We start from the raw sequence: 653 nt of genomic DNA, 5'->3' as shown, positions 1-653 counted from the left end.
TATTTTTCCAGCGATAACTGCATCAGTCACTTGCCGAACACCAGATGGTAATTCTTTAACAATTGGCTGAACTTTCGATGGCAACATAACCTCAGTAACTGTCACTTTTATTATTTGTCGGGAAATGTTTTCGTCACGGAATAATGTACTGCCACTTCAAGCGAAGTAGAGAGGGTTCATATTATCCCCTTAAAGAAAGAAGGAAAGAAAATACGAGACGCTGCTGCCCGTGTTTGCCAACAAAGGTCCACCTGCTTAACTATCCCTGTCGCGAGTGTAGGCCTATATCATAATAGATTAACTCAGCCACGCCCAGGCAAGACAAAGAGAACTGACACACTCATCCAGCGTGCTGCGAGTAGTACCCCACTCACTGCACCAGGTGACATTAAGAAAAATACTCAGAACGCTTAAAAGATGTTGCAGAAGTAACCATACGGGGCCGCCTCCAGTGTGACTGAATCTGCCCGCTCGAAAGGCCACACCAAAACCTTCTCGGCAAGAATATGAAGCGCAATAAACTGGCGTTTTGCAGTCAGGACAAGAGTTTGACTCTAGAGCAGTTGAAGAAGGTCCTCTTTTGTATAAAAAAAAACTTTTAATGCACATGAACAAGCTTGAAAACTGACCTTCGTTACACTGGCAAGGTAGTA

The sequence above is a fragment of the Penaeus monodon genome, chromosome 15 (assembly GCF_015228065.2).
Source record: "Penaeus monodon isolate SGIC_2016 chromosome 15, NSTDA_Pmon_1, whole genome shotgun sequence".
In the NCBI taxonomy this organism is placed as follows: domain Eukaryota; kingdom Metazoa; phylum Arthropoda; class Malacostraca; order Decapoda; family Penaeidae; genus Penaeus; species Penaeus monodon.
The sequence above is the reverse complement of the archived record's forward strand: the minus strand, read 5'-3'. Positions refer to the sequence as shown.